This window comes from Stylophora pistillata, chromosome 13 (genome assembly GCF_964205215.1).
Source record: "Stylophora pistillata chromosome 13, jaStyPist1.2, whole genome shotgun sequence".
NCBI classification, from domain to species: Eukaryota; Metazoa; Cnidaria; class Anthozoa; order Scleractinia; family Pocilloporidae; genus Stylophora; species Stylophora pistillata.
Window position 1 is genome coordinate 12,679,019 of NC_142531.1, and position 22,849 is coordinate 12,701,867.

Here is a 22,849-nt window from a genome sequence, read left to right on the forward strand (position 1 = left end):
GGGTGTCATCGAGGAGGTGTACCCTGACAGCAATGGTCACATCCGCAATGTTAGAGTCAGAACAGCATCATCATCTGTATGCAGACGAGATATCAGAAAGCTATGTCATCTTGAAGGGGTTCAAGATCCAGGAACCTGATGTAAAGAGCTCCATTGGAAGAATTTTGGAACTTATGACTATGCTATGACTTTATTAGAAAATAGAAGAAAAACGAACTGCATAATCTAGGTAATTTGTTGTGTCTTATTAGAATTAGCCTTGGTGGCTAATTCGGGGCTGGGATGTTACAATGAATTTAGGGCCAGCGGTCCGTTCACGTGGTGAGGTTCAGTCCCCTCCCGTCAACATATATATTGTAGTGTTCGCGCGTAAAAGCTTCTTTATGTTACATAGTTTGGTGTTGTTTGTCTTTAAGCTGCGTCTCACATTATTTCATGATCCAAACCGTCAGGTGTGTTTTATGTTTTCATTTCGCCACGTTTATATCATTATTTTGTTCATGCCATTTATTTTCCGTAGTTAGAATTAGTGTAATTTAATTTTGTTATAGAAACCACTGGTCCAGAAATAAACGTATATGGTTCGGATAGCCATTGAGAGATGTTACCGGTGCATACATTACAGTTTCTGTAATAGAAGCAACTATCATCCCATTTCCATATTGCCCATACTATCTAAACCTCTGGAGAGGCATGTTGCGTGACCATACCTTGATTACTTAACATTGAATACCCTCTTACACAGTTCATTCTTGTGAAACAGCACTTTCGAGTCTTACTGACAACTAGCTCAAAGCTGTGGACTCCAAAGAACTTGTCAGTGCCATACTGCTGGACCTTAGTAAAACTTTTGATCTGGTAGATCACAACTTACTTTATCAAAAATCAATATGTACCACTTTGATAATACACCTCTGCAGTGGTTTGAGTCTTATCTATGTGATCGAACACAGTATTGTTGTATCCATGGATCACTATCTGATGCACTACCAATTATTCGAGGCATTTTACAAGATTCTATTTAGGTTCCTATCCTTTTCTTGTTGTATATCAATGACCTTCCACTTGCAATACCTGATTGCAATGTAGATATTTACGCAAATGACACTACATTATGGATGGCTAATTCAAATCCTTTGCATATCCAGCATGGACTTCAGGGAAGTCTCAATGATCACCAGTTCTTGCTAAACAAGATGGTTCCAAACGTAAACAAAACAAAAAAGGCTACTTATTAGAACCAAGCCAAGATGTTCCTATTGCAAAAAACCATAGCTTGACCTTTCATCGTGAGGCACTGAAATCAAAGAGGCCGTCAATGAAAAGCTGCTTAGCGTGATGATAGACAAGCATCTTAATTGGAAGAGCCATAAAGATTACATGACCACTAAATTAAATTCTAGGGTAAGTCTTCTTAAAACAGCCAAAAAGGACAACACTTTAATTAAACCAATCTTCAAAATTAATATTGTTGTTTGGTTTGGGGTAACACTAAAATTGATAATTTACAAAGACTCCTCAGAATTAAAAACATTATGCTAGAGTAATTTTAAACGTAGGCAGTGAAAGAACAGTTAGCCTTTTTAAGAGTTTAGGTTAGATCCCTATTAGTGACACAATAGAGCAAAGGAAATTGTGTATCATGCATAATATCATCCATGGGAAATCTCCTGATTACTGTAATCATTATACTTGTTACGTGATAAATAGACATCCTTACCAGTACACAACACAGGCATCAACTAATATGGACTTATCCAAACCTTTTTTCGCTTCATGACCAGCAACATTATACCATGCACAAAATAGGTTTGCCATTTTGCCTCTTTTTTTTATTACACTTGAATAGCGTAATAACAAAGGTCATGATCATTTGAGGGAAGTTGAGCAACGATATCAGCCGTAATAACTTAGTAATGTAATGGAGGAACCCTTTTTCGCAAGACAGCAGATATATCAGCCGTAATACCGTAATAAGGTAACGGCCGAACCTATTTTGGCAAGAAAGAGAAGGTATCAGCCATAATAATGTAATAACGTAATAATGTAATGGCCGAACCTTTTCTCGCAAGAAAGCGAAGGTATTAGCTGTAATAACGTAATGGCCGAACTCTTTTTCTCGAGACAGTGAAGATATCAGCCGTAATAACGTAATAATGTAATGGATGAACCCTTTTTAGCAAGACAGCAAATATCTCAGCCGTAATACCGTAATAAGATAACGGCCGAACCTTTTTAGGCAAGAAAGCAAAGGTATCAGCCGCAATAACGTAATGGCCGAACCTTTTTTTGCAAAAAAGCGAAGGTATTAGCAGTAATAACGTAATAACTTAATGGCTGAAGCCTTTTCCTCAAGACAGCGAAGATATCAGCCGTAATAAAGTAATAACGTGGGGGCCAACACTTTTTCGCAAAACAACGAAGATGTAACGTGATTGGTGAACAATTTTTCTCAAGGCAGCCGCAGTGACGTAAGAAACCATGCCGTATGAGTCACCCCCCTTACAGATGTAGTAGTGGTTATTAGAGGTTTCCTAAACTTGTTTGTAGTCCGCATTTCATTGCCGGTTCACATAAGCTAATAATTTTATGTACATAACTTGCATTTTGTAAGATTTTACCACTATTTAATTAATTTTGGCACGGGCAACGAGCGAGGGCAAATTCTGCAAGTCCTAGAAAATAAGACCACTGTACTTCTTCAGTTAGAGCAGCAAATAATGAAAACGCTCCTAAGACTGCCAACAATCCTTCCTTGCCTCTATTACCTGTTACCGGGTTTAATATGGAGAAGGGAATAGTGCCTCAACTTCAGTAGGCAACTCTGGGCATGACCTCTAGACGGAAACTGCCTCCAACAATCTGTCACATACCAAGCTACCATTACACGTAAAGACAACAACACGACAGACACATACATCAGGCTCACTTCAAACGACTTTAAGTCGCGCTACAACAACCACACCTCATCATTCCGACACGCAAAACACCACAACTTCACCGAACTCAGCAAACACATCTGGACACTTAACGACAACAACATCAATTATTCCATCACCTGGTGCATCCTATCTTCCCACCTGCCCTACAACAGCTCAAGCAAATGATGCAACCTATGCCTTAAAGAGAAATTCGTAATCATCTGCCACCCAGACCTATTAACACTCAACAAGCGTAACGAACTCGTCTCTTCCTGCAGACACAGAAACAAAGCACTCCTATGCAACAGCTGACTTGACACTTTTCACATTGCATAAACCATGTTAATTAGCAATTAGTGTAATATATAAGCGATGGTGTACCATTATTCTGCCATTAAAATCCCCTGATGAGTGGGCAACCACAAAACAGGTCTGTAGGGATGCATATGTAGTTGTTTTTTTCCAACTACCACACATTATACCTGCTCTACTATTTGTATCGAGCACTGTTTCATGGACACCGAGTTTAATCCCTCTATCTACGCCAGTACCGGTCAGCGGTATCTGGGTTGAGCATGCGCTTTGAAGGGCTTCTCCTCGTGGCGTCGGCCATATTGTTTGTTACTCGTTCGGAGTCTAGTTTCCCTGTTGTGATTAAAGCCTTTCACTATCTGGACGTGCCTTGGTTCATTGTGTTAACTCTCCTATTGGCGTGGTGGCAGTGTTCGGATCTACCCAGGCCATATTTTCGCCGAAGAATACTATTTTTCGCCTCGTCCACGTGAGCCAAAACAGTGTATCCTTCGCCGTGTCAACACGTTCCAGAGCCCTAAACGTGAAATATGGCTGCAACACACCGTGCACCGAAGCAGTGGTGCCTCTCCAAAGTGGAATCTATCAATTCCTTTGAAAATTGGAAGCAAAACCTCATTTACACTCTTTCTTTGGACAGCAACTTCGCCCCCTTCCTCGCAGATGGATTCACATGGTTAAAAAAGACCAGGGGCCAGCCGCTTCGAGGTCTTCAAAACGATGGCGAATCAGTGCCATTAGCTCGTCGCCTGACAGCCCGCCAAAAAGTTAACTTCCTCGAGCTGATGTTAGGACAGATCGCCAACTATTGTCCAATTATCTCTCGAAATACTCTGGTGAAAAAATCTACATCCCTCGAGTTCATCTGGCAAACCATCAGGCAGCACTTTGGTTTCCAAGTCACCGGGGCTCCGTTCATTGACTTTTCCGAAATACACCTGGCTGCTGATGAGTGCCCCGAAGATCTGTACCAGCGCCTCACAGCATTCGTAGAAGATTCATTGCTACGTGCCAACGGCTTAACCCACAATGGCCAAGCAGTGCAGGAGGATGAGGAGTTAACTCCTACACTCGAAAACTTTGTGGTCCTCACTTGGTTACGCCTCATTCACCCCAGTCTCCCACGACTGGTTAAGCAGCGTTATGGTACAGAGTTGAGATCCCGTACTCTTGCCTCGATCAAACCTGAGATCTCGCAGGCCCTCAATTCCTTACTCGAGGAAATCCGCACGTCGGATGATGCCAGAATCCTGCGTGCTGCTGTTGCAGATGATTTTCGTCGCCCTCGTCAGAGTAACAGGGGTGTTTCTAGAGCCCGTCCCAGACAACCCCGCCAAGACAAGGTCTGTCCTCTATGTAAACAGGTTGGCCGTTCTATGACAAACCACTTCCTCAGTCAGTGTACCTTCCTCCCCGACAGTGACAGGCGTTTCATGGTGAAGGCACGACAGATCGCCGGCATCCTTGACAATGACCAAGAAACTGAGACCAGTCCTGATTCTGATTCACCAGACCCTGACACAACATTGCCAGGCCCGGACATGGTGGCCTACCGTGTGCAGACCCGCCAGTCCCCTTACATGGATGTCTTTCATGATCATCGAGTCGTGCGCGTCACCCTCGACAGCGGTGCAACTGGAAATATGATACGCCATTCAACCGCGAAACACCTCGGCTGTCCGATAATCTCAAGTGCCCAGTCCGTCCAACAGGCTGATGGCTCGTCTCAGCTCCACGTGATAGGAGAAATTCGTACCACCTTCACCCGGGACCACACAAACTTCGCGTTTGAAGGTCTCGTAGTTGAGAATCTTGATGTTGAGGTACTTGCCGGTACCCCCTTTATGGAGACGAATGACATCGCTGTCCGACCCGCTAAGAGAGAGGTACTACTAGGCAATGGCTCCGTCTACACGTATGGGTCCAAATCTCCACCCAGCCCTCATGCAACCGCACGTAGAGCATTTGTCCTACGTGCCCCTGCTCCATCCCAGACAGTGTGGCCTGGAGAGTTCATGGAAGTACGTCTACCAGACGATGCACCTTCTGACTCAGAGTACGCACTAGAGCCTCGCATCGACGCACCCTGTGCACACAATCTGAAGCCATCCCAGTTGTGGCCACAACCTGGTGTCGTTTCCAGCGTCGCCCGAGCCATACGGATTCCTAACATCAAGCGTACCCCGCACTCTCAAGCGCCACGAACACTTCTGCCAAGTCATCCCTGTTTTTGAGCCCCCCGAAGTCCCATCATCACCCCCACCTACTGCTCAGCGTCCGTTGCCGCCCTCCAGTACAAGTTACTCTGCATCCGTTCAGGTTGATCCAGACAACACCCTCCCCCAAACCGTTCGTGCAGACTTCCAATCACTACTTACAGAGTACGACACTGTATTTGACCCGCAATTCCCTGGGTACAACGGAGCCGCTGGCGCATACAAGGCCAAAGTCAACATGGGTCCTGTCGAACCTCCTCAGCGGAAGGGTCGCCTCCCCCAATACGCACGGGATAAGCTCATCGAGCTCCAGGAAAAGTTTGACGACCTAGAGAATCTTGGAGTCTTCCGCCGCCCCGAAGATGTGGGTATCACTATTGAATACCTCAATCCATCTTTCCTTGTAAAGAAGCCTAATGGTGGTTCCCGTCTCGTCACCGCCTTTTCTGATGTGGGCAGATACAGCAAACCACAACCATCCCTGCTACCCGATGTTGACTCCACGTTACGGCTCATCGCCCAATGGTCACACATAATTGTCACTGACCTCACAAGTGCTTTCTACCAGATCCCTTTAGCCAAAGAGTCCATGAAGTACTGCGGTGTCGCCACCCCCTTTAAAGGTGTACGGGTGTATGCCCGCTCCGCTATGGGAATGCCTGGCTCAGAGACTGCTCTAGAGGAGGTTATGTGCCGTGTTCTAGGCCCCTTACTTCAAGATGGAGCCGTGGCCAAGATCGCCGATGATTTATACTGCGGGGGCAACACCCCTCAAGAGTTACTCCACAACTGGAAGAGGGTCCTGCAAGCTCTTCACAAATGCAACCTGCGTTTGTCAGCCCACAAGACCATAATCAACCCCAAGTCAACCACTATCCTTGGTTGGATTTGGTCTGCCGGTACCCTGTCTGCCAGTGCCCACCGCCTCAACACCCTCGCCACGTACCCTGTGCCAAACACCGTTGGTCGTTTGAGATCGTTCATTGATGCGTACAAAGTCCTGTCTCGTGTTATCCCACGGTGCTCTAGTTATCTAACCCCGCTGGATGCCGTCACGGCTGGACGTACTTCACAAGAATCCATCACCTGGTCTGATAGTCTCAGGGCTGCATTCCATAATGCTCAGAAGGCCCTATCCTCAGCCCTCTCTATCACCTTACCTAGACCTGAGGACCAACTATGGGTCGTCACTGATGGTGCAGTCAAGGACCCAGGAATAGGCGCCACCCTCTATGTGACGCGCAACAACAAGCTACACATCGCCGGTTTTTTCAGCGCTAAGCTGCGAGGCACTCAGACAACGTGGCTTCCATGCGAAGTAGAAGCCCTCTCCATCGCTGCTGCTACAAAGCACTTCAGTCCATACCTCATCCAGTCATCCAATAAAGCCTGTATCCTAACGGACAGTAAGCCATGCGTCCAAGCTTATGAGAAGCTATGCCGCGGCGAGTTCTCCACAAGTCCTCGCGTATCTACTTTCCTGTCAGTTGTCAGCCGCTACCAAGCCTCAGTGCGACACGTCTCCCGCACCTCTATCCTCCAGTCAGACTTCGCGAGTCGAAATGCTGCCCCTTGTGAGAATGAAACCTGTCAGATTTGCCTGTTTATCGCCTCAACCAGAGATTCTGTTGTCCGAGCCACGACTGTCCAGGACATCCTCCAAGGCAATGCCCGCCTCCCTTTCACCAGCCGTCCGGCCTGGTGGGCCATACAGTCTGAATGCCCAGACCTACGCCGCACGCACGCACACCTTGTCCAAGGCACAAGGCCTTCCAAGAAGCTCACAAACATCAAGGACGTCAAACGCTATTTGCAGGTCGCCTCAATCGCAAGTGATGGCCTGCTCGTCATCCAACGTCATGATCCCTTGTCACCGACCAGAGAGTGTATTATTGTCCCGCGCCAGGCCTTGGATGGCCTCTTGACAGCCCTTCACATTCAGCTCAGCCACCCTTCTTGTCACCAGTTAAAAATGGTTGCCAAACGTTATCTGTTTGCCCTCGACCTGGACAAGGCAGTCTCCCGTGTTTCTGATGGATGCCACTCCTGTGCAGCAATTCAGAGATCACCAACAGCACGAATTGACCAGTCCACTTCGCCTCCACCTGAAGCTAATGGGCAGTCCTTTGCGGCAGATGTCATAAAACGTTCTCGCCAACTTATCTTTGTACTCCGCGAAACAGTGACCTCTTACACGTCCAGTCTCTTTCTTGAGAACGAACGCCACCAAACTTTGCGTGATGCCATTATAAAGCTTTGCGTGGAAATGCGCCCCATGGATGATCCACCTGCTGTGATCCGCACCGACCCTGCACCCGGATTCAAGGCCCTTGTCAATGATTCACTCTTAAAGAAACGCAGAATCACAATTGAGCTTGGCCATGCCAAAAATCCCAACAAGAACCCCGTTGCAGAGAGAGCAGTCCAGGAATTGGAGAATGAGCTGTTACGTCAGGAGCCTCTCGGTAGTTCTGTCTCTCCCCTCACCCTTGCCGTAGCCACTTCAGCCTTAAACTCACGTATCCGTTCAAGAGGGCTTTCCTCTCAAGAAATGTGGACCCAGCGGGATCAGTTCTCAAACAAGCAGTTACCCCTCGCAGATGACCACATAATTTCCCTCCAGCATGAGCAGCGTCTCTCCAACCATCCTCACAGTGAACGTTCCAAAGCTCCTGTGCAGTCAAGGCGTCCTACCCCCCTGATCGATATTGGTGATCTTGTGTACCTTCATTCTGACCTCAACAAGTCTCGTGCTCGTGACCGCTATCTCGTTGTAGCCATTGATCCTCCATTCTGCAACATCAAAAAGTTCATTGGATCCCAGTTGCGAAGTTCATCGTACCATGTCAAGCTATCTGAGTGCTTCAAGGTCCCATCTGACTTGGGTGATCCCTACCGTGCCTCTCCGACCCTGCGCAAACAGGACTCTGATTCTGACGACGAAGATGGTCCTACTACAACGACTCACCCTCCACCCTCTTTGCCTGCCATCCCTGAGGCCATCGCAGCTTCCACACACCCACCAGTTGTAAACCCTCAGTCTTACAGTCCAGCCCCTACCTCTCCCGTTGACCATACCATGGATGATTTCGCTACACAGTCGCCCTGCCCTGATCCTTCCCCAGTGGAGTATGCAGCCACCTCAGCGGTGCCTTCTCCGCCTGCCCTACGGAGATCATCGCGCACCCGCCGTCCTCCTTCTCGTTTTGCAGATTATGACACTGAACTTTGAACACCGAACTTTGAACACTGAACTTTGACTCGCCCGCGCGTGTCAATTTGTTAGTTAGTCTTAAGTGTATTTTAAATTGTTTTTAGTTCTTGTTTCTCCTTAAAAAAAAAAAAAAGAAGAAGAAAGAAGTCACGCCAGTACCGGTCAGCGGTATCTGGGTTGAGCATGCGCTTTGAAGGGCTTCTCCTCATGGCGTCGGCCATATTGTTTGTTACTTGTTCGGAGTCTAGTTTCCCTGTTGTGATTAAAGCCTTTCACTATCTGGACGTGCCTTGGTTCATTGTGTTAACTCTCCTACTGGCGCTATATATATATATATATATAACCAAAATAGCGGAATGAGATCATTATCTACTAAAAAGTGCTCAATAGCAGGGCTAGAGCTGTGGATAGTTATACTTCAAGATCTAGGCTACTTGAGCTTTTACTGCAACTCTGAGTTTCATGGGTGTAGCTACACCCTGACATTCAAAGCCGCATCAAACCAGGCACCATGTCCACAAAGAAACAGGTTGCGGAACATTACATGGTTAACCCACCATATAACAAGAACGTGGAAACTAACATCGGTAAATGCTTCCTTGCACTTGTTGATAAGCATTTCACCAAAACTAATCCTCTTCAAAAAATTTTTAACTGAAACACCCTTACTTGAGCTACAGCTGCATGGGCAGCATTAAAACTGTCATATCCAACCATAACAAAGCAGAAATCCGGAAACTCGCACGCACTAATGATCAAGCTAGGAAAAGCTGCAACTGTAGGAAACCTGACATATGCTCCATGGATAGAAGCTGTAACATGGAAAGCGTAATTTACTAGGCAGAGGTCACCACAGCAACCGCAAAGGAAACATACATTGGTCTCTGTGACACCAAGTTTAAAATGTGTTACAAGAACCACTTGTGTTCATTCCGAAACGAACGTTACAGGCATGCTACTGAACTTAGTAAATATATATAGAGTCTTAAGGACAAGAACACTAAGTTTAATATTAAGTGGCGCAAGGTGAAACAAGCTAGTTCTTATTCCAATGTAGCTAAGAGATGCAATTTGTGTTTGTGGGAGAAATATTTTATCATTTGTAAAACCGCAGATGGCGAGCTTAAACAAGAGAAATGAGGGCATTCACTGTTGTTGAAGGCAGCCCCGCTCTATCAGAATGCCCTCAACAATAGTGGATACAAACATAAACTTACATTTTCACCCCAAACCTTTACCCACCCTCCAAAATCGAATCGAAGGAGAGAATTATTTCGTACAATCCACTGTACAGCAGAAATGTAGCAACCAACATTGGACGCGTATTCCTAAGGATACTCGACAAGGAATTCCCCTAGGACAATGTGTTACACAAGATCTTCAACTGCAACACAGTAAAGATCAGCTATAGTTGTATGCCCAACCTCAAGCAAACCACCAACAGCCACAACAAATCAGTCTTACACAATAAAGCCAAGCCAACCAAAGCATGCAACTGTAGAAACCCAGCTGAGTGTCCCATAGGTAGAAATTGGGGACTTTAAGATACAGGAATGCGGACGTCGTGAAAGAGAACCGGAAGTAAAATAACACCCGAGAGCTTCATTGCACATGACCAAAAGTCTGATGTGCTGTGTTGTTGCTGGCGATGGACATCGCTAGAAGGCTTTTCGCATCGCTGATAAAATGTGAGTAAATTGGTGGTCTTTTTGGTTTCTACAGACCTTTGGTTTCTACAGACCTTCAACGGTGCACTCGACCCAGGCTCTCTTCAACGGTCACGTACTTCAAGGCGTCCGCGTTCCCGTATCTTAAAGTCCCCACTGCCTAAGGAATCGGTTGTCTATCAAGCGACCATAACAACCGAAGACAATAATCCCGCCAAGACCTATGTGGGCCTCACAGAAAACTCCTTCAAGATAAGATACGCCAACCACAAAACTTCACTCAACCACTCTAGCAAAAGACACAGCACTGAACTAAGTAAATATGTCTGGAACCTAAAAGACAAGAACAGAGATTACACGATTTCCTGGAAGATTCTAAAGCAGGCCGATTCATACAGCCCTGTCTCAAATCAGTGTAACTTATGTCTCTGGGAGAAGTACTTTTAAATTTGCAAACCCGATTTAGCCTCTCTTAACAAACGAAATGAACTGTTAGCCTCACGTAGACATGCTAAAAAATTCCTCCTGAAAAATTTCAACACCTACCCTGGCAAGCAATAGTGTCCGTTTTTATTTATTTCTAGCTCTTACTCTTACTTTTAATACACGCACGTCTGTGTTTATTCCTTGCCACGCTCTAGTGTCTGTGTTCATTTATTTATTTACTTATTTATTTCTAGCCCTTACCTTTATTGCACGCGGGTAAGGCAAAGAACCCATATATGGTAGTTATCACGTTATTTCAAATCTGTGAATGTTATTTCAAACCAGTGCAACGTAAGTTCGCATTTGGCAATTTTATCCGACAAGTGCCACACAAGCTGTGTAGTACGAAACTAAATAGTAATAAATGCCAAGCCAAATCTTTAGTTGACCACTCCGTTCTCTGATGTCGTTAAAGGTACTGACCGTGGTAAGTCCAACTGTCCCACAATCTTTGCTCGAGGTTTAGTCATTGCTTCCCTTAACATCAATAGTCTGTTGTCTCGTATTGATGAACTTAGAGTTTTTATGTCCTCTTCAAAAGTTGATATTTTACATATCAATGAGTCAAAATTAGACTACAATATGTGATCAAGTCTACATACCTGGCTTTGAAATAGTCAGAAAAGATCGTAAAATTAATGAAAGGAATAGACGTGGAGTATGTACATACGTATGCACTAATCTGTACTATCGAATAGGTAATGCTGTTGTTGTTATTGTTTATTATTATTTTACAGAACATTACAAGCAAATTTACAAAACCCGCGTATAGCATTAGCTAGTCTTGGCGGGTATTACAAATAAATAAGTAAATACTACACATTGAAAGCTGAAGAAGTTTGATTACCACAATAAACTAAAGACATTTTACAATAAACTAAAGAGATTTCATTACAACAATATTATTGGGGTTATAAGCCATGCATTAGTTCACTACATTATAAGCTAAAAAATACGTACAGTTGTTATACAAATTAAATACAATAAAATTACTAGTGAGTTAAAACACGACATAATCAAATACAGGCAGAATAGACTGGAAAGTAGAGAGGAGAGAATTGTGATATACGGATGTGAGCGAAGTACTACAGTTATAATTTTCGATAATCATTGGTATTGAATTTCAATATTAGTGAACGGGCGTCAACATAATAGTCCTCAATCTCAAGTATAGTAAAAAACTTATGAATTTTCCTTTTAAATGCTCTTTTCGTGAGCTTATGCAAGTCAGGGTTTAGTCAGATAGATATACTGCCTCCCGGTTAGCTCAATGGATAGAGCGCTGGACTGTTGTGCGGGAGGTCGAGGGTTCGAGCCCCGGCCGGACCAACACTCAAGGTCTTAAAATAACTGAGAAGAATATGCTTCCTTTCTGTAACATCAAGAAATGGTTAGATATTCTAGTCTTCTCGGATAGGGACGAATAAATGGAGGTCCCGTCTCCTGCAGGGTTAGGGGTAGGAGACGTTAATTTCCCACGCACAAGTATACTGTGTGATGGATGTCCTCCCCTGGGGTGGGTTGGGTGGGTGCTTACAGGGCCGTTCTGAAAACCACTTTTGTGAGAACGCACCCTGTCTAAAGATTATTATCTATCTATAAGCTCAGCTAGCAGTGGAGCAAGTATGCTCTTTGCACATTTCAAAACACGAAGAGGGCATGAATACAGTCCATAAGCCTTGTTTGGTGGTAAAAGCAAGATTACTAGTTCGATATCTGATGAAATGACTGGTGAAATTGATATTTGTTAAGTATTCGTTATAGTGATACCTACTATCTTGTACATTTGCTGCTGGCTTTTGGCCAACCGTAGAAAAGAAATCATTTAGTACATTCAGCAATTCCGCTGGGTTACACATCGTGCCATTCCCATTTAGTTGTTTAAGGCCAACAATGCGTTTTGATTTTCTTTTGTTTCGGCTCAGTACGTTGTTGATTCCAGTCCATGTTTTCTTCATATCGTTCATATGTTGTGTGAAATATTTGTGATGATAGGGCTTTTTACTAAGTACAAATTAGAGATATAGTTTTGGTTTGATAGAGTTGGTATTTGTCGGTATCCCCTGAGGCGAATAGAGCGTTTTTAATTTTTATAGATTTGATTAGACCTTTGGAAATTAACGGTTTTAAGGATTGCTTGAATTTTCGCTTTGACAGAGGTTTAAGCGGAGCATGTTTGTTTGTCAGTTTGTTAAGTTTGTCATAAATTTTTGAAAAAGCAAAATCGATATTTCCATTTGTTCTTGCAAGAATCGATTCCCAACCGACTTACACTAATTTAGAGTTATAATCCTCTTCTGAAAACCTAAAGAAGTCATGCACCATGGTCTTTTTAAGGAAATTTGTTTTGCACGAGAATTCAGTCAAGTAGAATTCACAGTAGTGGTCGCTTATGTCTGAGATAATGTTCCCACCTGTGATTCTTCCACAACTTTTATTTACAAAAATGTTGTCAATTAAAGTGGCCGAGTTGCTGTATACTCTAGTTGGAATCATTGGAATGCACGAGTAGCTTTGTAAGGTGAGTAAGAACTCTTTAGTGAAGTTACAGGTCTCGGCATTGAGGAGGTTAATGTTGAAATCACCCATGATGTAAACTGTCTTATCAGACTCGCTGAATCTCTTGAGGGCTTCATCAAAATATGCCTGAAAGCTCTCTGGGGAATTGTGCTGTCAGTAGACTGTTCCACAGATAATATTGCTTTCCTTTTCAAAGAGAAATTCCACCCAGAGAGCTTGGAAGGCATTGGTTGACGTTTTTCTATTATCTTATACTTAAATTTGTCACTAATGTACATACCAACACCTCCGGCAGAAAGAGGTGATGGAACGAAATCAAATTCATAACCTGGCAGAGATGGTAAATGATCTGGTAAATCAAAATTTGTAATTTTAGTCTCAGTTATCCCTTTAACACTGAAATAATACTCCAGTTCGTTTAAAAGACGTCAGTTTCTAAATTTTCAAAATTTCGTTTAAGGCTTCTCACATTGTTGTGAAGTAAAGAAAACTTCGGAATTCCAGTTCTGGTACTGACATTCAAGCCATTTTTCATTACCTGAAAACTGTGCCGGGTTAAATATTGGCTTCGTATTTTTAAATTAGGAAGGTTAAAATCGGGGTTGATATTGCTATCTGTGTTTAGGCTGATAAGTCAAGCTCATGGAAACTAGTGAGTTTTTCAAGGTACTCCTTAGTTGGAAGGGAGCTAGGTATAAGATTATTGAATTGGCCATGGATCAGGATAAAGTTTATACCAAAATAAGGGAGTTCTTTGAGTAGCAGTCTCGCTGTGTTATTAGAGTTCTTAACAAGCTTGTTTTGAGTAAATTTCATATACTTATCGTAAAAGTTTCTGTAGATCCTCCACATCCTTGATCTTCAGCACTCGGGAATCCCGGTCTTTGGGAAGATAAACAAACAAATTCTTAGCCCGACAGAATTCAAAGTGACAATTAGTTTTAAATGTTTTTGCTTCAGAGAAGACATTCTGCATTTTTGGTGTGAGATGGTTGAAAAGTCGAACAGACGATAAGGACGTTTGGTCTGGCAGACCAAGATTAATAGGATTTGGTTTACAAGCATCTTTCCGTCGAGCCATAACTGCCTCCTTTGCTAGTCTCCTTCTAAACTTGCATATGATTGGCTTCAGCAAATTCCCGGCACTTCTGAGTGGCACTCGATGCACTATGTCTATGTCCTGTAAGGTAATATTCGTTCCCATCTCAGCCAACAATTTAGCACATAATTTGCTCATAACTTCTGCCGTTTCCTGAGCATTGAGTTCAGGTACTCCTACAATCTTCATACTGTACTGGAACCTGTACTCCTCAATGGCATCAATCGCCTTCCCTACCTCATCAACCCTTCGCACTCACTTGGGCAAGATGAGCACTTAACTGCCTGAGCTCTGCTTCTGCTCTAGTTTGGACAGACTGAAAATCTGCTTGCTCATTTGTGGGAGATCGTTGGTCTCTCTCAGCCTGTATTGCTGCGGATGTTGACTCGTCATCATCCTTCTTAGCTAACTGTGATTTGAGATTCTTGATCTCTTCAGCGAGATCTTCAATTTGAGCTTCAGGCTCTAAGATTCTTCTTCAAAGATAAATTAGAGTCACTCGGCATATTGATGACTGAAAATTTGACAATTACTAAAGAAAATAGTATACAATGCATGAAGAAAACGTTGAAAAAGTTGAAGCTAGGATGGAGCTGCAAACCATGCGTCCATCTTGGTCGCTCACCGCTTGAAACAATGATCATTTAGAATGTCTATTTGTCAAGATCAGTAAGCCACAAAGTGCACCATTTCTGGTTGGTACTTGGTATCGATCCCCAGGTTCTCCACCTAATCTATTTAGCGAATTTGAGAATATTATTTGAAAAAAATTTACACAGAAAATAAGGAATTAAATCTCCAATGAATATTAACACTTGAGATTTGGATTGATCATTGTAAAAAATGTCATATCAAGTGACCAGATGTCAGAAACCATTAGATTAGCTAGAGATGCTTGAAACTTGGTGACATCGTGAACCAGTATCTCGGGAGACATAAAGATGGCAGTTCCTCAATCTACTCTTTGATTTCTTGAGGCAAGAACAGTGTTTGTATGTTAGCTGAACGACTTTCTCCAAAATCTGTGAGTTTGCAGACTATAGGGCGTGTGTTAAAATGAGCTGCCATCTGAGCCCCACTTAATGACGATTAATGATGATTGCTTACCAAAATATTTGCAACAAACAATGCCCAAAGAGATCAGTAGACACAGGTTCATGCACACCCCAAGAGATGAGCAACAAGCCTTACCTCCTGCTCTACTTCGACCTCAAAGCGCCTTCAAATTATCATCTTAGGTATTAATCTGTTTTTGTCTGTCTCAAATCCATCTCACAAATTATATAATTTGCTACCAGATAGGCATCTTTCAGCTTACAATACTAGACACCGGCACATTTTTAACATGCCGTGCTTTGGCACTGATTGTTTTAAATCTTCATTTATCCCGGCTATGTGCGCGTGTGCTAACCTAGATTTTTACCTATTCCACTGCTGTATATTAGTTCCATTGTTAGATTAGTAATTTTATTTAGGTCTTTGCATTTTTCTAATTAGTAGTCTTAGATGATCAATGCTTGTGAAAAGCACGCAATTCAGCCTACGGCTGCAATGTATTTTATTTGATAGTTATCTATCTATCTATCTCATCTTTTTTGTATAACATGTTGTACGAGCTGAATTTTGCTCATCGTTATTTCGTTCATGCGGCAATATTATATAAAATCCTGGCACACCTCCATGCACTCCTCTTCAAGGCCTAAACTCTCGTTTGACACAAAAAAGAGGAATTACGATTACCCATCTTAACATCAGAGGTCTTCGTTCCTCTGTGGATGAATTAAGGATCTTCACGAATAAACATTCTGTCAACGTTTTAACCGTAAGCAAAACTTGGCTTAACAGAAATGTATTAACTTCAGAAGTTGATTTACCAGGTTATAATTTATTGAGAAGAGACAGAGGAAGCGGTAGTGGTAAAGGTGTTGCAGTTTTTATGAAAAACAAAATTCACCTACAACCATCGCCCTGATTTGGAATCTACAGACCTCAAAGCTATCCGGTTTGAGCTAAAATTGCCACAGACAAAAACTCTTCTTATTGCTTCCTACAGATGATCAGTTCTTTGACACATTCAAAGCCATCCTGGGCAATATTCAAATTCACTCGGAATTTCTGGTCATTGGGGACTTTAATTGTAACATGCTGCAACGCCTCCCTCAAACAACCAAACTTATATCGATATTGGAACAACATTAAATGTCTCAATTCTTTAGAGAACCTACCAGAATTACAAAATCTTCAAGCAGCCTTTTGGATCTCATAGCAACCACACACCCCGAGAAGATCCACGATACTGGTATACATCATCTTAGCATAGACCACTTTTGTCGCACATCAATTTTTCAGCCAATACAACAGGTCCAAACCTGAACTCTCCCATCGCTACATCGACGTCTCTATCGGCACTACCACCTCTACCAGTGAGGAGCTCACTCAATTCATAACCACAGTCAATTCTTTTCACCCGGCTCTGAAATATACCGGGAAATTTCTAACAATTCTTTATCCTTTTTAGACATCAAAGTTTCAATTGAAGGTAACAGTTTATGCACTAGTGCGTATTACAAACCTACAGACTCGCATAATTACTTGTTATATTTGTCTTCGCATCCATCTCACGTTAAGAATTCCATTCCTTTTTCTCGGTTTCTAAGACTTTGTCGTTTATGTAGTGATGACTCTGATTTCCACCACAAATCAGAGTCAATGTGCCACTCAACATTCAGCACTACAAACGTCACATAAGGAAGATTCCGACCGCATTCCATTCACTCTCGCGTTTCACCCTCACAACCACTCAGTTAAATCCATCATTCTTAAAAACTTTAAATTACTTCAAAACGATCCAGAGACAAGCACTATCTTTTCGCAGCCTCCGCTCCTTTCATTCAAACACAACAAAAACATAGGCAATTTTTTGGTTAGAAGTTCTTTTCAGACTAATGACCAACCAGGCACTTTTAAATGCGCTCGTGCACGATGCAAAACGTGTCCTTTCATTCACAACACTGATAAAATATCAGGACCTAAACGATCCATTAAGATCACCGATCACTTCATGTGCACCTCCACCAATGTAATCTACTGCATAACTTGTACTTATTGCAAAAAGATATACATCGGCGAAACAGGCAGAAGACTAGGTGACCAATTCCGAGAACACCTTCGAGACATGGAAAGGAATGACAAGGACACATCGAAACCAGTCGCTAGACATTTTAATTTACCTAATCATTCTAAGCAACATATGGCAATCTGCAGTCTTTCGTTACACTTAGTAGCATGGAAAGCCGTAAACATCTTAAACAAAAGCTCATCTTTCAAACCGGCAGTCTAAATCCCACAGGGATCAATGAATGCTTTTCATTCCACTAATTTATTCTTGTTTTTCTCGTTGCCATGTTCCCACCAAGAATGTAGCTCCATTTTCTGCCTTTAAAAGCAAACACAACCCACAATTCCTCTATTCACTCCGACGAAGGGCTAACACTCGAACGTCAGCTTTTGTAATCATTAGAGTGGCCAATTTACCATTTCAACTTTGTTGATAAATCCAAAACACTTTCATAAATGGCTGCCAGATTAATATTCTTTTGTTTAAATTTAAATTAGCCCTACTGGCCTCATTCTCTAGTACAAAATTCAAAACAATACATTATCTCAAGCGAGGCCAGAAGGGCTAATTTAAATTTAAACAGAAGAATATTTATACGGCAGCCATTTATGAAAGTGGTCTATTAGTGATCACTCACTTGATTACGCAGTTCACTGTGGAAGGAGTGTTAAGAAACCTTCCAGAAAGATAATGTTCAGAAACTTTAACAACTTACAAGAACAAGCATTCCATGACAATGTGCAACCTCTTCCACTACAAGTGATCAAAAGTTTTGATGATCCTGATCTTGCATGGTCTACCTGGAGAACAATGTTCACAGCCATTAGAACTAAATCAGAGGAATGAGGTAACATTACAAATGAGGAAAGATAAGGAAAATTACTTTAAACCCAAATATCCAACAGCAACAAGGATTCCATGGGAATATGGTCCACACTAAAAAAGTTACTTCTAAACTCTTCAAAATCTCCAATACCATTGAAAATTGATAAGAAAATAATAACATCTCCAGTCAAAATTGCTCACTATTTTAATTCATATTTTGTTACAATTGGCTCTAAACTTGGTGAAACTCAGTCTGATTTACAGTCTGTTTACAGGCCATCATTAAGTAGTTCTACCTCACCTTCTGCAAGTAGCCGCCAATATTAATCCACCATCACTAACTTATACTTTCAACTTATCGCTGACAAAGGGTATCTTTCCTCAAGACCTAAAAGTAGCCAAAGTGACTTCTCTTTATAAATCAGACTCAAGTTCAAAATTACCATCCAATATCCGTGCTGACAACTGTGGCAAAGATATTTGAAAGAGAAGTTCACAATCAGTTCTATAAATACTTGATGGACTGCTGGATGGTGTTCCCTGGTTAAATAAAGCTCATTATTATTATTATTACTGGACTTCTCCCTCGACAACGCTATCGCCTGTCCAAGTAGTTTTGTGAATTTTACCAAGTTTTTATATATACCTTCTCTTTTTTTTTTTGTTTCTACCTTTTTGTGAATTTATTAAATTATGATTAATACTCTAGGGCTTGTGTAATTTTATCTCTTGAACAATAAAGACGCATTTTTATTTTAGCATCGACAATAATAATGATGATGATGATGAAAAGGATTAGATCTTAAATAGGATTTTAATTGAAATCGGGACTATTAGGTCGCTTTTACTTTTAACTTGTAAATAGTTATTTGTTTTGAGTGTTAATAAAGTTCGATTATTATTACTATTATTATTATTATTATTATTATCACCATTATCAATCTGGCCATCTTTCTGTTGAACGGGTGGACCAACAAAGATTGTCATTCCCAGAAGTAAAAGGCCAGATGATTCCCCAGTCACCTCTCCCCTAGTTGTTAAGAGGATAGCAGGAGGCATAGGGAAATGTGCAGGTTGCAGTAAAGACATCAAAGAGCATCGTAACTGGGTTCAATCAGAATGAAGATTCCCAGTACTGTCTTGCAAGGCATGAGGCTTATTATTTTTGGAATAAGAATGCCAGTTGTTTTGAATTGACTTCTGGATAAAGGCACTATCATGTAAACCCTGTCAGTACCAAATCACACAGCAGTTTGGTGAAAAAAATCTCAAAGGGAGGTACTGATCTTCCAGAAAGTCTCCTTGATTTACTAAAGGGGAGATTTCATCATTTTGTAATAACTGACTGATTGTATAGAGGGTCTGAGTAATTTCTTTTTACGCTAAAGTTCTTATGAACAGATAAGAAGAAAGAGTATTTTTTATTACTTGTCAAGCAGCTTATTCCGGAGTGTAAATCCCAGTTCTGCTCATAGCTTAAGTTTCATGGTACCATGCCACTAATTTTGGTCTCTGAGGAGTTAAGTGACAAGCATTTATCTTTGGGAAAGTGATTGCTGAGTTTAAATGCCTGAATGAGTTAATCTTCATGACTCTTGATGCATTTAGAGAAAGAGGCAGTGTAACTTTTTCACATTAAGTCTGTAAAACTAAACACTAATGCTGATGACTGCCAACTGCACACATCTGACGTAGACCCAGTAGACTTGAAACAACGGATCAATCATGATGTAGAAATAGGAAACAAATGGTTCGAAGACAATGGAATGAAAGCCAACCCCGCTAAACACCAAGGGATGGTTCTTGGCAAAACCGATTACCCTTTCTCCTTCTCAACCACAAGATGCCTGAAGCTTTTTGGAATAATTCTCGATAATTAACTTAATTTCAAGGAACACATATCCTCTGTATATAAAAAAATAAATAATCAGTTCAGTGTCTTCAAAAGATTTGGCAAACTTATTTCTACCGAAATTATGCTTTGCCTTTATAAAATGTTTATGTTACCCCATTTTCATTACTGTTCAATGATATGGCACTTTTGTAATTCAGAGGACTCTGTTAAACTGAACACCTTAAATAGACCTATATTAAGATTTGTTTTAAAGGACTGGGACTCGAACTATGATGATCTTTTAGACAAGGCAGGTGTGTGTGGTTTAGCCAACAAGAGGATACAAAATATGATGATCTGTATATTCAACTGTCTCCATCTTAATAAATATGCATGCTATTTGAAACAACTGATCAAGCTAAGATCTACTGCTTACTCCCTAAGGGGCACCAATATTTTATCACTTCCTAAGCCGTTTACAACCCCATATGGTCTAAATTCTTTTAGCTATTCATCTGTTAAGTACTGGAACTCCCTCCCTGACAACTTTAGAAAGACTGTAGATTATAGTGAATTTAAGCGCAAACTGTTAGTGCACGGTTTCTGCTAATATTACATTAATATTACATTATATTATTATATTCATGATTATTATATTATTATATTATGAATTATTTTTTTATCTTTTAGCCTTGTTCTTGCTGTAACTTTTAAAATTTGTACTTAGGATCGGAGATACTAGCTTGTAAGCTACACTGAAATCCAAGGATAAATAAAGCTTATGTATGTATGTATGTATGTATGAGATGAACAACTGTGTTTTCTTGCTTTCATCCTATTTCTAGTTCTTCTATAACCACTACATCACACGAGAAGCATATTTTTTGCATGGAAAAATAAGTGTGGAGCAGCCTCAAAGTTATTGTTGCCCGACTCTCAAGATGGGAGAGAATAATGTTTTATGGAAATTCTAACAAAGGTTAAATTAAGGAAAGTCCACTTCTTTTTTCTCACTTCATGCAGCAGACTGTCCTCAGTATTTTTAGACTTGCTCCTGTTTCTCACTTGTAATCAGATTGTGTTATGTTTTAAGTGGAAAGCATCATAAGAAATTGGGTAGAAAGGGCCTTCAATTGTGTCGGAGACTTTGTTATTTGTGTGTGGCACACATCAGATGGAGAGTGTGAACATTATGTCAAGAGCTAGAAGCACCGCCTGGTGATTTAAGACATTGATCAGTTTACATTATCAATGGAACCTTGAATGATCTTTTCAAATCAGTAGTTAGCAACCAATTGTAATGTAGAGAATATCGTACAAGTGAGTGATTTCTTGCAAATTTTCCAGAGTAGCTTTTTACACACCCATAGTAAGAAAGCGAATACGAGAGCAGAATAAAACAGTTTGATCTAGTTTAGTTCCCCAGAAGTCTATCCCTAGTAAACGGGGCAAAGTTTACGAAAATTGCACATGTATAATGTCTGCCAGCAACCCACTGTGTTTTCCTCATACTTTTATGGGCCCTTTTAAAAATTGTTACACAGTTGCTGTTGCTGTTAAATGTTCTGTCTATATTGGTTTTTTTTTTAAATGGCAATTGGTGCCTAAAAGAAAAAAATATTACTTTCAAAACATGTGGTGCAGTAGGGAGAGTACTGGGGAAGAGGTTTTGTCAGAAATGTTTTGAATGCCTTTCAGGAACATTGGGCACTCCAGGACAAAAATAGCTTGCCAGTGATAGGAAAAAAGGAGGCATACTGGCATATTGCTCCAAGCTTGAGCAGGTATAACTCTTTTTTACCTGGTGACACATATGTGCCATCAACAAAATTTAATACTAGCCCACTTATTTTGCTCGTATCTTCCCAGCAGAGTAAGCCTGGAGCTAGAAAATTTCCAAAATGGCAGCTAGAATAAAAAACTTGAAAACTTGGCTGATTTTACAGTCTAAGTAGAGTTTTTTTCCCAAAATTGTGACAGTTTGCAAGTGTATTTAAATATGACAGCTCGTGTAAGTGATTGTGATGCATTATCTTGCCAAACTATGATTGAAATTGAGTTTATCAATGAAGATGAATCGCCAATGGCAAACTTTGTGGAACATAGAAGAGGATGAAAAAGAAGAGGAAAATGCTGACATTCCTGGGCCCTGTGTAGCCAATGAAGAACAGAATGAGTGGTCAAGGGACAAAAACGTTGGAGATGATGTTGTTTTCGATTAACCTGTAGGACTAACAATTCAGCTTCAGGATAACATGAAGGCTGTGGACTATTTAACAATTATTCCACGAGCGCACGTTGGATATGAGATGATAGATAGCCAACAAGGCGCGTAGCGCCGAGTTGGCTATAATCATCTCATATCCAACAAGCGCGAGTGGAATAATTGTTTTATTAAAAACGTTAAATTAAATTAAATTTTATTCCATTTTTAGCTCCCTTTTAATTTTAATCTGACACGTACGCTTGCCATATTTGTAGATTATGGTATATTGGCTGATATACCATAATAGCTAAGCCAATAAAAAGTCTTGAATTGCATTATCCAATGATCTAGTTTTTAATAATTTCAATTATACTTCACCAAAGCCGTTTGGAATCTGATAGTGGAGCAGACTAATTTGTACACTCAGCAAA

General features: G+C 41.3%; 1 long non-coding RNA gene and 1 pseudogene across 1 annotated transcript; one reads left to right on the top strand and one right to left on the bottom strand.

The window, feature by feature from the left end:
- Positions 1–3,466: 3,466 nt before the first annotated feature.
- On the top strand, positions 3,467–8,793 carry LOC148717706 (uncharacterized; annotated as a pseudogene).
- Positions 8,794–11,518: 2,725 nt separating this feature from the next.
- Positions 11,519–22,618, bottom strand: LOC148717707 (uncharacterized). Its single transcript, XR_015994508.1, has 2 exons — positions 18,680–22,618; positions 11,519–18,353 (listed from the first exon to the last, which is right to left on the bottom strand). It is a non-coding gene; the product is annotated as an uncharacterized LOC148717707 (long non-coding RNA).
- Positions 22,619–22,849: the final 231 nt, after the last annotated feature.